Consider the following 16,245-nt stretch of genomic DNA (forward strand, 5'->3'; position numbering starts at 1 on the left):
TCAGGCATAAGCTTAGCAAAAAATAAAAACACTGATGATGAAAATTAAAGAAAACTGAGCAGGCCAAAATATATAATTTAAGAAATTTGACGATTAACATTTAGACTGCTTTATTTCAAAACCAAATAAACTGAAATTTTCTTTTGTTTTTGAGGCATTAGGAGGTTAAATACCACAATCAAACATGTAGCTCTTTTTCTTGGCAACATAACTCATCTTTTCCTTTTAAATTTAGGAATATTCCACTTCATGATTTGATGTATCTTACCAGGATAAAATCAACTTTAAGTATTTATTGCATTATTTTAGTTTATAGTATTTATGGGTTAGAAGTAGCACAACTGCTGTCAAATTTTTAAATTAAGTAAACTAAACACATCTGCTGGCCAATAAAACTAGTGTGTTTATTAATTTGTATTCAAAAATAGCAATATGTATATTGTTGGAGCAATATAGCCTCTGCTACTGAGCTACTGACAATGACCAAGTAGTTAGATTTTACTGTTTTTATACCGTTTAGAATGATATTAACGCCAACTTATATCTTCTGTAAGAAGGAAATTTTAAAGATAGAAATATCTATCAACTACATGTTTTTCCAGTACATATTATCTGTTGTACTGTTTAAGATCTAGTGCTTTGGAAAATGAGAAAGTAGTATGACACGGTTTGATAATTTCAAATGGATAGAGCAGAATGATTCCCGTACTTATGGAAAATACTAATTATAGCTAGTCCAGAAATAGAATTCCCCAAATTTTAAAACCAAGATGAACTACACCAAATTATTATCATAATTAAATAATAAATAAAAAATATAATACTTCCAAGGAAAATAAAAACGAAACATGCAAGTTAACTATCAGTTACTTATGAGAAGAATTCTTATTAGAAACTTTATAGGATAGATAAAGTAAAGTGTTATCACTACTACAAGAATCTGCTAGCAAATAATATTATAGCCTATTAAGTTGTTTAAATATATTGGAGAATTCAAGGATTTTTCAGACAAATAAGTTTGCTATCCATCAATAACAATGAAAAATACAAATAATCAAAACTCACAAATTAAAGTCATAGAATAAAATAAACAGGATTAATCTATACTATGCATACTGTAGTATTACATCAGTATAAAGATAAATGCAGCTAATATTGAAATTCTTACATCTGTTCAAAGTAAATAATAAAGGGGTTGATATCAAGAATATACAAAGCACTGGTTGAACTCGACAAGAAGAAAACATCCAATCCCATAAAAAAAAAAAAGAGACGATAAAATGAACAGAAACATTCTCAAAGAAGAAATCTGAATGGCTAAAAGGCACATGAGAAAATGCTCTACATCACTAATCATCAGGGAGATGCAGATTAAAACAAAAATGAATTGTAAATCTTCAACTGTACCTCATGGTGTTTCACTAAAAATAAAAAAAAATGAAAAAAAATGAAAAAAAAAGAAATAAAACATGGATAAAGTTGAAAAAAAATAAAGAAACTTTTCTACATCTATACAATGGAGTACCATGCAACTGTTAGAAAAAACAAAGTCATAAAATGTACATACAAGTGGTACTACATGGGAAGTATCATGCTAAGTGAAATGAGTCAGAAAGAGATGGACAGATATAGAAAGATTGCATTCATCTGGGGAATATAAAGTAACAAAGTAGGAGACTAACATCCAAGAATATTCGAGATAAGTACCAGGAGGTTCACTCCATGGCTTGGAGGCCAGCTGCACATGCTAGGCGAAAGGGCAGCTCAGACAAAGAAGGGAATTCCAAGTAAAGGGTATTGGGAGGACCCTTCCTGGATGGAATGGGAGATGAATGCTGAAAGTAGACTATAGACTGAACATGATTGCCACTCAATGCCTCTTTTGCAAACCTCAACAACCAAAAGGAGAGAGAGAACAAAAGGGAATGCCTTACCACAGAGGTGGGATGAGATACGGAAAAAGACATCATGATTCCCATACTTATGGAAAATACTAATTATAGGTAGTCCAGAAATAGAATAGACATCATGATTTGGAAAAAGACATCAATAGCAACACAATACTAGTGGGAGACTTCAACACCACTTTGTCACCTCTTGATAGATCAACCAGACTCAAGCTTAGCAAGGACATACTTCATCTGAGGGAAACAATGGAAGAAAGGGACTTAGTAGATATATACAGGACACTTCATCCTCAAAAAGCTGAATACACATTCTTCTCAAGCTTACATGGAACATTCTCCAAGATAGACCACATGCTGAGCCACAAAACATGCCTCCATAAAATTAAGAAGATAGAGATTGTATCAACATTCTTCTCAAACCATAATGCGCTGAAATTAGAAGTATACACACAAAAACAGAAAACTAAATCAAACACCTAGAAATTAAACAGTGCTCTATTGAACAACGAGTGTCTTAGAAAGGAAATCAAAGAGGAAATCAAAAGATTCCTAGAAACAAATGAAAATGAGAACACGAGTTACCAAAACTTATAGGACACGGCAAAAGCTGTGTTAAGAGGAAAGTTTATAGCTCTACAAGCATTCCTCGGGAAAGAGGAGCGAGCACACATAAGTAACCTAACCTCACAGCTTAAGAGCTTGGAGAAGGACCAAAAAGGGAGCACAACCTGAACAGGAGAAAGGAAATAATAAAACTCAGAACAGAAATTAACGAGATGGAAACCCAAAAAACAATCCGAAAGATCAATGAAACCAAGAGCTGGTTCTTCGAGAAAATTAACAAGATTGATACGCCTCTAGCAAAACTCACAAAGAAAGGGAGAGAGAAAACCCTAATGAACCGAATCAGAAATGAAAAGGGGGTCATTACAACAGAAACCACAGAAATTCAGAGGATCCTCAGGGAGTACTTTGAGAAGCTTTATGCCACGGAACACCAAAACCTCAAAGAAATGGATAAATTCCTAGACTCCTACAGACTCCCAAGGCTGAACCAAGAAGACCTGGAATACCTGAACAGACCCATCACCATCAAGGAAATTGAAATGGTAATAAGAAGTCTCCTCAAGCACAAAAGTCCTGGCCCAGATGGATTCACTAGTGAATTCTTCCAAATCTTTAAAGAGGACTTACTCCCAATCCTTTTTAAACTTTTCCACGAAATTGAAATATCAAAAACACTTCCAAACAGTTTCTATGAAGCAAATATCACACTGATAACAAAAGCAGACAGTGATACCACAAAGAAAGAGAACTACAGGCCGATATCCCTGATGAACATAGATGCAAAGATCCTCAACAAACTACTAGCAAATAGAATCCAATTACCCATCAAAAAGATCATACACCACGACCAAGTAGGATTCATCCCAGGGATACAAGGATGGTTTAACATTCGGAAATCAATCAACATAATCCATCATATCAACAAAAGAAAAGATAAAAAGCATATGATCATATCAATAGATGCAGAGAAAGCATTTGACAAGATCCAGCACCCCTTTATGATGAAAACCCTAGCCAAAATGGGTATAGAGGGGACTTTCCTCAACATAGTTAAAGCCATCTACCACAAGCCTACAGCAAGCATCATCTTCAATGGGGAAAAACTGAGAGCCTTCCATCTAAGATCAGGAACGAGACAAGGATGTCCAGTATTTCCACTGCTGTTCAATATAGTACTGGAAGTACATGCAATAGCGATTAGGCAAGAATAAGATATTAAGGGAATTCAGGTAGGAAAGAAAGAAATCAAGCTCTCACTATTCACAGATGATACTATACTTAGAGAACCCAATAACCTCCACCAAAAAACTCCTAGAAACAATAGACTTGTATAGTAAAGTTGCAGGCTATAAAATCAATACCCAAAAGTCCATGGCTTTCCTATACGCAAACAGTGAGAGAGAAGAAAGCTACATGAAAAAAACAATCCCGTTCACAATTGTTCCCCAGAAAATGAAGTACCTAGGAATCAGCTTAACTAAGGAAGTCAAGGACCTGTACAAAGAAAACTACAAAAAGCTACTTCAGGAGAAAAGGAGGACATGAGGAAATGGAAAGTTATCCCCAGCTCATGGGTCGGGAGACTTAACATTGTCAAAATGGCAACACTAACGAAAGCCTTGTATAAATTCAATGCAATCCCTATAAGGATACCCATGACATTCTTCAAAGAAATGGAGCAAAGACTCCTGAAATTTATATGGAACAATAAGCCCCCACGAATAGCTAAAGCAATTCTTGGGAAAAAGAAAATGGGAGGAATCAACCTCCCTAAGTTCAAACTCTACTACAAAGCAGTAATAATTAAATCGGCATGGTACTGGAACAAAGGCAGAACTGCAGACCAATGGAACAGGGTTGAATACACTGTCATCTCCCCTCAATCATATGATCATCTAATCTTTGATAAAGGTGCAAGTAATGTGAAGTGGAGTAAGGAAAGTATCTTTAACAAATTGTGCTGGCACCACTGGATGGCTACATGCAAAAATGTGGGTTCAGAACTCTGCCTAACACCATGTACAAAAGTAAGATCAAAATGGATTAAAGACCTCAACATCAGACCAGAAACCATAAGGTTCATTGAAGACAAAGTTGGCAAAACCCTCCATGACATTGAAGCTAATGGTATCTTCAAAGATGCCACGCCACTGGCCGAGCAAGTGAAAACAGAGATAGATAAATGGGACTATCTTAAACTAAGAAGCTTCTGCACCTCCAAAGAAACAGTGACCAAAATACAAAGACAGCCTACAGAATGGGAAAGGATATTCGCCGAATACACATCTCACAAGGGGTTGATATCCAGGATATTCAAAATACTGGTTAAACTCCACAAGAAGAAAACATCCAATCCCATCCAAAAATGGGGCAATGAAATGAACAGAAGCTTTCTCAAAGAAGAAATCTGAATGGCAAAAAAGCACATGAGAAAATGCTCTATATCATTAATCATCAGGGAGATGCAGATCAAAACCACAATGAGATACCATCTCACACCTCAGAGACTGGCCCACATTCAAAAGAACAAAAGCAACCGATGCTGGAGTGGATGTGGTGAGAAAGGGACACTCTTTCACTGTTGGTGGGAATGTCGACTGGTTCAGCCTCTCTGGAAAACAGTATGGACGATTCTCAAAAAATTAGAAATTGAGCTCCCATTTGACCCAGCAATACCACTCTGGGAATATCCCAGAGAGGCAAAAGTGTATAGTCAAAGTGATATTTGCACTTGTTTGTTCATTGCAGCACTCTACAATAGCCAGAAACTGGAAGAAACCTGAATGCCCAAGAACAGATGACTGGTTAAAGAAACTTTGGTACATCTACACAATGGAGTACTATGTAGCTGTTAGAAAAGATGAAGTCATGAAATTTATATACAAGTTGTGCAATATGGAAAGTATCATGCTAAGCGAAATGAGTCAGAAAGAGAGGGATAGACATAGAAAGATTGCATTCATCTGGGGAATATAAAGAAACAAAATATGAGATTAATACCCAAGAATAGCTGAGATCAACACCAGGAGGATTACTCCATAGCTTAGAGGCCAGCCAGGCATTCTAGGGGAAAGGGCAGCTCAGATTGAGAAGGGAGCACCAAATAAAGGGTGTTTGGTGGATCCTCCCAGAAGGGTAGATGCATGTTGAAAGTAGACTATGGAATGAACATGTTTTCCTCTCAAAGCCTCTTTTGCAGACCACAACACTCAATAGGAGAGAGAGAACACAAGGGATTGCCCTGCCACAGAGGCAGGGTGAGATGGGTGGGATGGGGGTGGGAGGGATATTATCCATAGTGGTGGAAAATGGGCACTGGTGGAGGGATGGGTATTTGATCATTGTATAATCGAAACCCAAGCACAAAAAATTGTAAATCTTCAACTGTACCTCATGGTGTTTCACTAAAAATGAAAAAAAAATGAAAAAAAAAAGAAATAAAACATGGATAAAGTTGAAAAAAAAAAAGAAACTTTTCTACATCTATACAATGGAGTACCATGCAACTGTTAGAAAAAACAAAGTCATAAAATGTACATACAAGTGGTACTACATGGGAAGTATCATGCTAAGTGAAATGAGTCAGAAAGAGATGGACAGATATAGAAAGATTGCATTCATCTGGGGAATATAAAGTAACAAAGTAGGAGACTAACATCCAAGAATATTCGAGATAAGTACCAGGAGGTTCACTCCATGGCTTGGAGGCCAGCTGCACATGCTAGGCGAAAGGGCAGCTCAGACAAAGAAGGGAATTCCAAGTAAAGGGTATTGGGAGGACCCTTCCTGGATGGAATGGGAGATGAATGCTGAAAGTAGACTATAGACTGAACATGATTGCCACTCAATGCCTCTTTTGCAAACCTCAGCAACCAAAAGGAGAGAGAGAACAAAAGGGAATGCCTTACCACAGAGGCGGGATGAGATGCGGGGGGATGGGAGGGTGGGAGGGATACTGGGAATTGGGGGTGGAGAATGGGCACTAGTGGAGGGATGGGTACTCGATCACTGTATAACTGAAACCCAAGTACAAAAGCTTTTAAGATCAACAACTGTACCTCATGGTGTTTCACTAATAAAGTTAATAATGCAGGAAAACAGTAAGAAATAACATTTTACATCTGAAACTAGAGACTGTTTACTGAAATTAAATTAAGCACAGTTCTCCTGTTGTTCATCGATTTGCTCGACCGGGCCAAGTAACATCTCCATCATGAGCCTTGCTGTTACTGTGTTTGGCATATCGAGTAAGTCACGGGTAGCTTGGTGGGCTCTCCGAGAGGGGCAGAGGAATCAAACTCGAGTCAGCCATGTTGGCTGCGTGCACAGCAAATGCCCTACCGCTGTGCTATCGCTCCAGCTCAAAATAAAATAATAAAATAAAAAATAATATTATATGCTCATCAGAAAATCCGTGGTCTCCTTTGAAGATCTATTCAGATCATCTGTCAAATATTTAAACTGATCTTGTATGCTTGTTTTCCCGTAGTGCTGAGTTGTGTGACTTCATTTTACATTTTATAAACGTTAAATCTTAGCCCTTTGTCTAGTGTATAATCTTCAAATTTCATCTCCTCACTGATAAGTTGCCTTTTTCGTGCTGGAACTGTCTACTTTGCTGTGGGCCCTGCTTGTCCCTGATTTTGTTTAATTTGCCAGTAGAGCAGAGGCTCCCACAATCTCTGCTGCTGGGATGGGAGTATATCACCTTAGTCGTCTATAGATTTCATGCTCTTCTCTCACGTACACACTTAAAATTTACTAAGATAAGTCATATGTTGTTAAAAAAAAGTCAATGAATATCTTTTACAAAACTAGAAATTGACAACACAAAGAAAATAGTAAAAAAGACACCAAGCATATGTAGTCTAAAGGACTTTCCTCTCAACAGCTCTTAAGTGCATAAGGCAATCAAAAGAGAAGGAGGCTATCTGGAGGGTTGGGGAGTATGGCCAGTGGTGTATTGGCCTTGCTGAGCCCACCCACCTGCCATCACTAGCACTCAAGGCCCCCTGACCCCCTGCAGGAGGACCAATAATAAGCCAGGTGTGGCCCAAAACAAACAAAAATGTACCTGAAGAACAATGAAAATACAAAGAGCTACTCTATTTCTACAGGATATACTAAGAGTGGCATTTTGCCCGAAGTTCTGCACTGTACAAGTCCACATCAATAAACTAGGAAACTTTAAAATTAAAAACAAGCTCAATGTAAAAACAATTCAATGAACTGGGAAAGAAAAAGAACAAACAGAAACAAATATAAGAGCATTTAACAATTTTTTTTTTTACAAATTATTTGTTTTCTGTAGCTTAGGTTAGGTTAGGTCCTGATAGTGTTTAACTTTGTAGAAAAGTTACCCCCCACCCCCCACTGCCACCGCGGTGCCCAGGCCTCCACCTGTCCTTGCGTCACTTCCATTCTGCTTCCTTCTCTCTGCTAGGTCCTCGCCATCTGTTGGTAACCATGGTTTGGGCACACATAGCTTCCCCTTAGCTGACTCCCACGTGCTAGAGACACTGGGGACATGGTTCCCCGCTATTTATGGTCAGTGTGATTGTTCCCCTAGTCCACCCTCCCTCCAGCCTGTCACTCTCAGATCTGCAATCTAGTGCTTAAGATTGCTGATAGTGTTCGTAGTCTTGATTTGTTTCTCTGCATACCATAAATGAGTGAGATCATCCTGTATTTGGCCTATTTATGTTTTGTTTTTTAACAGTAAACCCTCCAATTCCATCAAAGCTGCCACGAATTAAATGACTTTATTGTTTTCTAGTAATTCATAATATATAATTTTTAATATATACCACAACTTCTATACTCACTCATCTGCTATTTGTTACGTTTTTGTTTCAATATCCTGGCTATTGTAATAAGAGCTGTAGTGAACTCAGGTGTGCATATATCTTTCCAAATTAATGTTTTTGCATTTGGGGAGGTAGATTTCAGAAGTGGTATAATGGGGTCAAGTGGGAATTCAATTCAGATTTTGTTAAATAAATATTTATCTTGTTTTTCATAGGGTCTGGACAAGATAATATTCCTGTCAACATTAAATTAGGGTTACTTTATCGCGTCCCCCCATTCAACATTTGTTTTCACTTTTTTAAAATAAATGTTATTTTCACAGGTGGTGAAATGAATGGTACCTATTTGTCTTTTAATTTGTATTGCGCTGATACAAAGAGATAATGAGTACTTGCCTATATGGCCATCAGAATTAAGTGAGATTCTGTGGTTTCTAATGCTATTAATAATGGTTTCTCATGTAGATAATCCCAACACCACTTCGGAACCCATTATTATAGATCTCTTTGTATCTCTCTGAGGGTTTATCACTGAGATATTAGTAAGCATAAATAACAAAATTTTTACAGTTGGGCCAGAAATAAAATATGAAACCATGAGAAAATATTAATACTCAATGAAAATAACAGCTGGTTCTTTGAAATGATCAACAAAATTGATAAACTCCAGGATCAGATTGTTTCACAATTAAATTGTAAGAAAAGCTTAGACCTCAACTACAAATCAAGAAAATCATTAAGTGGCACTCCATTTCAGGGATTGAAGTTATCAGGTTATATAATGGTTTAATGCATGCAATGTGTGTAGGGTGGGGTGGGGGAGGGGTACTAAATAAGACTTAAAACCATTTATGATAAAACTACTTGGTAAATTAGGAATCTAAGGGAAATACCTCAGCCTCCATATTATGTTAAACCTAGAGTTTGTTACACCAAATCTCAGCAGCAAAGATATTTTGAAGACTGAACTCTGTTGAGAAAGTACACAAAAAGAGAATAAACAAGATTTTTACATTCAATTACAAATATTATATACAGCAAAGTTAATAATTTCAAACACAAAAAGACAATTTGGGAAATATATTTGCACATCATATGTTAGACAAAGGGTTAAAAATTCAAAGTTTGTATAATATACAATTAAGTCATGCAATTGAACACTACTAGAAAACAAGTAACCCAGGTTAATTAAAAAATTTGACAGATATGAATAAAACTTTTTCAAATAAGACAAATAGATTGTCAAGGATTCATAAAAAATTATAACATAATTTATTATCTAAAAATGTAAATAAAACTAGAGTGAGGAATCAATTTATAGAGGCATCAACTTATAGAAGCAAGAATTTCTTACAAAATAAAAAGTAAAGGGTAAGTATTGGTGAGAACGTGGAGAGAAAGAGAAAGTTATGCTGGTACATTATTGGTGGATAAATCGTGTGTTGCAGCCTCTATGAAAAAACATTAATATTCTGCTACAGTAGAAAAATGATAATTCTATTCAATTCAGTAATAACCACTTGCATGAATAATATGAATACTCTAAAAGTATATTTTATTCCTAAGTTTATTGTAGCATCATTCACAAGTCTAAATATATATGTATCTATATGCACATATATATGTATACATAAATATATATCCTTACGGCAGACCCTGGCAAGCTCCCCATGGTGTATTTGATATACCAAAAACAGTAACAAGAATTCTCACAGTGGAGATGCTACTGGTGCCCGCTCAAGCAAATCAATGAACAACAGGAGGACAGTGCTACAGTGCTATAAATATATAAATATACTTAGAGAATTATTACTTTGCTTTTAAATAGATGAAATATTATCCTTCGGAAAAATTGATAGAACTTGAAGCTATTAAAGCTAAATTAAATAAATAAGGAAGTAAAAGATAATTACTGAATGGTTTCACTCATAAGTTGATAATAACTATTCTATTTGACTAAAGCAAATAAACTGAACAAACTGAAGGGAATAAAAATAGAAACACAATCAAAGCCAATTCCTAGACTCTGAAAACCGTTATGGTCATCTTAACAGAAGGAGATGACCAGAGTGTTTTCATCTGACCCAGAAATATCTGGGAATATATCCTGGGGGTGCAAAAAAAAACAGTAGAAGTGCCATCTGTATTTGTATGTTCATTTCAGCACTACTCACAATAGCCAGAACTGAAAATAACCCCAGTGCTTGAGAACAGATGACTGGTTAAAGAAACATCTATTGAATGGAATACTATGCAGCTGTTAGAAAAAAATGAATTCATGAAAATTGATTATAAATGGTGGACATGGAGAGTATCTTGCTGAGTGAAATGAGTCAGGAAGAAAGAGACAGACAAAGAATTACTGCACTCATTTTTCAAATATAAAATAACAGCATGAGACTGACACCAAAGGACAATAGAATAAAGAGCCAGGAGGATTGCTCCGTGTTTGGAAGCCTGCCTCAAGTGCTGGGGGTGGAGGTAGCTGGGATGGACCAGGGATCACTAAGTCAACGACGGGTGGAGGGATCACTTGGGATGGGAGATGTGTGCTGAAAGTAGGCAAAGCGCCAATCATGATGGCCTCTCAATATCTGTGACTGCAAATCATAATGCCCCAAAGTAGAGAGAGAATAGGAAGGAAGGCTCCTTCAATAGATGCAGGGGTAGCGGAGGGACATTAGTGTTGGGAAATGTACAGCAGTGGAGGGGTGGTTGTTGGAACATTGTATGACTGAAACTTAATCATGAAAGCTTTGCAGCTGTATTTCATGGTGATTCAAATAAAAAATTAAAGTAAAAATAAACAAAAATTAGTAGAGCGTAAGTTTTGTTTTCTGGATAACACTGGCTTTTTGGTGACTTTTGTGTGAAAAAATAGTTTAAGCAAAATACTGAAATTTCATAATATTGTCAACCAATGCTATGTCAATGAAAAATTGTTTTAAATTTTGTGATAGACAGTGCTGGAGGGATAGTTTGGCAAGGAAGGTATGTGGCTTGCACATGACTGAACCAGTTTGATCCCTAGCACCACAGATGGTCCCTGGAAATTTATTGAGAGTGATCCCTGAGTACAAACCAGGAGTAACTCCAAGACCACCAGGTATGACTCCAAAACAAACAAGTCAAGAGAAATATTTCAAAACCCTAGAAAATACTATAAATAATTAATACTTACTATAATACTATTACCATCTTAATACTAACTATAGTAGTGCTGTTAATCTGTTTTAGAAAAGGCTATTATTATGGATATCTATCTTTTCATCATCCTTATAAGTTAGCATCTCGTCATTTTACAAGTGAGTAAATAGAAGATCGAAGAGGATATGTAACTTGCCAAAGATCGTTTTTTGGTTAAGGTTTTGAACTGAGATTTGTAACAGAGTTCATGTTCTTAATCATTTTACTACATTGCCAAATCTTCTTCCGATAATGCCTCCCTTATCCTGAGAAAAAGTATGTAGTTCAATCTATCTTTATTGAATAAAAAGTTCCTAGAGAGTTATTTAAAAAGCTTTACTCATATTAAAAAAAAAAACAATTAGCTACTCTTCTGGATTGTTATTTATTTAATGAAATGCATTAGTAATTTGAAGTGGACTACAATAAATTACTCAGAGAAAATGGTTCAACTAATTGGTCCAGAAAATCATCTGAAGGATATAATTAAATCGCCTGGTGTACTATTACTGCTAGCATACACACTATTACTGATCTTCAGGACCAGGACTGCTTGCATTTCCAGCATAATAAGTGGTACCAAGACAAAATTCATGAACAAAATCTGATTCAAGTCATTAGTCATGTGGATAGCTAATGTAAGTAAAACAAAATCAGTATTTATTTTCAATATTTGGGTTTCCTACTATATATTTTAGTTCTTAGAAATAATCTATTAAAAATAAACTTCAAAAAAAAGTCAAATTCTTATATATAATAGCACAGTGGTAGGGCGTTTGCCTTGTGCACAGGTCCGGCCGATCCTGGTTCAATTTTTCCTCTGGGAGAGCCCGACAAGCTACTAAGAGTATCTTGCCAACATGGCAAAGTCTGGCAAGCTACCCGTGATGTATTCAATATGCCAAATACAGTAACAACAAGTCTCACGATGAAGATGTTACTGGGCCCACTCGAGCAAATTGATGAGGGGGATCAGTGCGACAGTGCTATAATCATTTTAAATATTATATTTCTAGGCCAAAATTGTGATATTTAAAATATAAGATATTTGAAACAAAAGATGTTTAATAAACATGTTGAATAAATTAAATCAATTTTATAGAAATTAACATTGTATGCCATATTGTATGGAAGGGGCTGGAGCGGTAGCATAGCAGGTAGTGCGTTTGCCTTACACACAGACAATATGGTCGACCTGAGTTCGATTCCTCCGTCCCTCTCGGAGAGCCTGGCAAGCTACTGAGAGTATCTCGCCAGCACAGCAAAGCCTGGCAAGCGACCCGTGATGTATTCGATATGCCAAACACAGTAACAGCTGTCACAATGGAGATGTTACTGGGCCCGCTCGAGCAAATCGATGAACAATGGGAGGACCATGACCGTGACTGTATGGAAGACCTGATCTAAAAACCACACAAACTATGTGCCACTCTAATAATTTAATTTTGATTGTATTCAGTGGTCTGGAGCGATAGCACAGCAGGTAGGGCATTTTCCTTGCATGCGGCCAGTCTGAGTTTGATTCCTTCGTCCCTCTCAGCCCTGCAGCTACTGAGAGTATCTCGCTCGCACAGCAAAGCCTGGCAAGCTACCCGTGATGCATTCAATGTGCCAAACACAGTAACAACAAGTTCTCACAATTTATTGGGAGATGTTACTGGTGCCCGCTAGAACAAATCAATGAACAATGGGAGGACAGTGCTACAGGACAGTGTGTTACACTATAAATAATTTAATAAGAAAACTTCTGGTTCAGTTCGAGCTTCAGCTGAGAGCAGTAAGCACTATAGTAGTATCACTATAGCACTGTCCTCCCGTTGTTCATTGATTTGCTCGAGCAGGCCCAGTAATGTCTCCATTGTGAGACTTGTCATTACTGTGTAAAGCTATGGGTAGCTTTCCAGGCCTCGCCATGCGGGCTAGACACTCTTCGATAGCACATATACTAAAAAATTGGAACGATACAGAGAAGATTAGCATGGCCCTGCGTAAGAAAACTTCATATAACTTTAATTTATTAGTTAATTCCATAGAAACTGATAACTAAAATACAAGATGATAACAGGTAATATGGGATGTATTTCTATTTTAAAATGGCAGTATATTTTGGTGAGTGATTTCTATTATAATGGAGAAGTCATGAAATAGGTATTAATCATACATGCCATGATACTGCATTTTATAAACCTTGATTATGATCAAAAAAGCAATTTGAATTTGGTAAATGAATAACTATCGGGGAGAATCTTTAGTGCCACATATATTTCTGCTTTGACACAAATTCTCTCCTTTCTGGCAATAAATTATATTGCTTTCTATGGGGAATGCAGAGAAACAGCTATCTATACTTCTTTCCTTCACTCCATCAGTGAGAACAAGGTATATATGAATGGAAAGCATAGACAAGCATATTATATAAAATTTTATATATATACATATATATGCATATATATGCATATATATGCATATAAATGGAAAGGAGCATAATTTTACTGCACACATGTATTGGCATCCAATAGACATTCCAAGAAATATTTGCTAATAATTTAATGAACCTAAGATTGACTAAAATAATTGCATCATCTCTGTAAAATTTAGGTTCAACATGAAAAGATGGAAGTTTTTCACTTTTTTCAACAAAATAAAATCAATGAGGTAGTTTCTGAAAAGTGACAAACATGATAAGCATCTCTAAAGAGATATAATAAATAGTTTAGGATCTTGCTCTTATATTATTTGCTTGAAATCATACAAAAGTCAATGAGCAACTAAAATAAAAATTCAATTAAGTCCAGTAGCACAAATTTCACAATGCCAATAACAGCCTCTTCTTTCTATATTACTTATTTGGGGGTGTTTGTGCTACATCCACTTGTGCTAAGGATTTACGTAGTACAAGTTGTAACCCACAAAAGGCAAGTTCTTACCTACTGTACTCTCTGCTCCCAGCCTTTTGCATTATAAATTTGTAAATTTGTAGTTTCTTACCTAATCGCAATACAGAAATCTACTTACTATGATAACTGAGATCTGTGTCAAGAAATTTTCACCTGGATTTTGAAAATATATTTTAAAAATATTGTAGCATATGGTAAAATACGATGTTGTTTTTTCCTTATATGAATTTCATAATACTTTAAAAAATCATGTGTTCTCAGACTGGTTGAGATCTCATTTTATTTCATGTCGGCTCTTAGCATTTCATTTTTTTAATACTAAATACTGATTTAGTTTATAAATCTGAAATCAAGTATCAATTTCTCATGGGAAAACTTTGTCCCCCCTCTCTTAATGCTTCCCTTTGGTGTAATCAGCATTAGGTGGCATTTAAGTTTGTTTTCAATTCAATCATTGAACATGACTACATCACTTTATTTCCTCTATCTTTTCAATTTATCTAAAAATTTGAGAGAAATTACTACATATTACCTATCTTTATCCATGCATTCCAAAATCTTTTATTGAATATTGTAAATGTATTAGCACTGTTGTGCTAAAAATTCTTGAACCCAAGTTTAAATATCGTGTAGAAAGATGTTTTGTGGAATCAATCAAAGGGAGCTTAAAAGTAAAACAAAGAAAATGTTAAGGCAACTCATCTTTTTAAAAATTTTTATTAGTGAAACACCATGAGTTAATGTGGTAGACTTACAAATTTTTGTGCTTGGGTCTCAGTTATACAATGATCAAGTACCCATTTCTCCATCAAGGGCAACTCATTTTAAAGATGATGTAAATGGGCTGTTGATGGGGATTTCCTCTTGACAGGGCATAGAACAGTTTTCATAACAGCATTACATTTCTAAATCTTTTAGCAATAGTGAACTCTCAAATTGTAAGTATTGCACATTTTCTTTAGTTTTAATAACATCAGTATGTAAAACAAGTATGAAGATATGGAGGTTCTCATTTATTAGTTTGTTTTGTTTTTTGGGCCACACCTGGTGATGTTCAGGGCCCACTTGTGTCTCTGACCCAGCGTCAATCTCTCTGGGAAGTACTCAGAGGATCACATCAGGTTTAGGCTCTGATCTCTGGGTTGGCCACATGCCACATCCTACCTGCTGCATTATCAGTCCTGTCTTAGAAAATATGAAAGTTTTTAAAAGTTATGTGTTATTATAAAATATTATTTTGGTTAAATTGGTGTTTCCTTGATAGAGATTTTGGAAAGAGATAGAATTTAAATCCTAGATGTTGTGTGAAAATTATTGTTTTGTGCTCTTCAGAATTTTAAACTAGTTTGAAAAAAGTCTAATAATTTAAGATAGTCTATGTGAAAAGAAAACAAAATAGAAGAGTCAGAAGGAATCAAATATATTCTTGGCACATGGCATTTGTTACTTGTTCAAAGAAATCTGAAAAATCATACTCCTGTGTCCATTTATCTAGGAAAAATTGGGATTATGCATCAAGAATTGTAGAAAACAGACTGAAGCAATAATACAAAGGGTAAGGCATTATCTTTTAACGTGGCTGATGGCGGTTTGATTCCCAGCATCCCTTATGGTACCCTGAGCATTATCAGGAGTAATTCATGAGTGCACAGCCAGGAGTAAAGCCTCTAGAAAGTGCATGATCACTAATAGAGGTAGTTTGTTTCCAGAAATTATTATAAAGAGAATTCACATCTTTTTGTATGATTTTCTTTGCATTTCTTTATTTTTTGTAAAAGCCTTTATTAATTTGTAGTTCAAAAGAGTTAAGTACATTGGTAAATGTTTTGTAGGATAGGCATATAATTATTCTATTTATATTGAGGGTTGGACTGGAGCGAT

The 16,245-nt window shown here is 35.9% G+C and overlaps 1 protein-coding gene and 1 non-coding gene across 3 annotated transcripts in view; one reads left to right on the top strand and one right to left on the bottom strand.

Annotated features, from left to right (window-relative positions):
- Nucleotides 1–16,245, bottom strand: part of GRM5 (glutamate metabotropic receptor 5) — a 607,899-nt gene that overhangs the window by 332,675 nt on the left and 258,979 nt on the right. The gene's annotated exons all lie outside the window — the stretch shown is intronic.
- On the top strand, nucleotides 13,391–13,494 carry LOC130024114 (U6 spliceosomal RNA). Its single transcript, XR_008792559.1, has one exon. It is a non-coding gene; the product is annotated as a U6 spliceosomal RNA (small nuclear RNA).

The sequence above is a fragment of the Sorex fumeus genome, unplaced genomic scaffold (assembly GCF_029834395.1).
Source record: "Sorex fumeus unplaced genomic scaffold, SorFum_2.1 ptg000026l, whole genome shotgun sequence".
NCBI classification, from domain to species: Eukaryota; Metazoa; Chordata; class Mammalia; order Eulipotyphla; family Soricidae; genus Sorex; species Sorex fumeus.